This window comes from Penaeus monodon, chromosome 28 (assembly GCF_015228065.2).
Source record: "Penaeus monodon isolate SGIC_2016 chromosome 28, NSTDA_Pmon_1, whole genome shotgun sequence".
NCBI classification, from domain to species: Eukaryota; Metazoa; Arthropoda; class Malacostraca; order Decapoda; family Penaeidae; genus Penaeus; species Penaeus monodon.
Window position 1 is genome coordinate 34787028 of NC_051413.1, and position 547 is coordinate 34787574.

The following is a 547-nucleotide window of genomic DNA, read 5'->3' on the forward strand; positions in this document are numbered from 1 at the left end:
TTTTACTTTTGTAAGCAAGATCAATATTCATTTCATGTTACACATTTCATTACTGTGAAGCATCCTAATACTGTAAACTACCTTGATTTTAACTGTACACCTAAAGAGTAAAGTATGAGGGTATTGACACAATATTGAATCAGAAACCTTTATTCGTAATGACATTTATTAATATTGCAAAAATATTACACCCTTGATCTACAATATTTACAATTCAGTGTTATGGAAAAATGTGGCTTTTCTTAGTTAATGTATAGAGGATAATAAAAATTAGCAAATTTTTTGTATTAAACAACCACTTAATTGTCTGATGAAACATATAGTCCAAGCTTATACCATACTAAAAAGCTTCCCATTTAAATACAGTTCCAACAATCAATGAAATGCATGGGTGATATTGCAAAAAATATATCCATAATGACAGCACCTATGAACTCATTCACACAATTCACATTCCTATAAATACAACACACAGACTAATGTAACACCATCAACTTGTTCATTTATAGTATCTATGGAGGTAAAAACAAGATCAGTTTTATTGTAC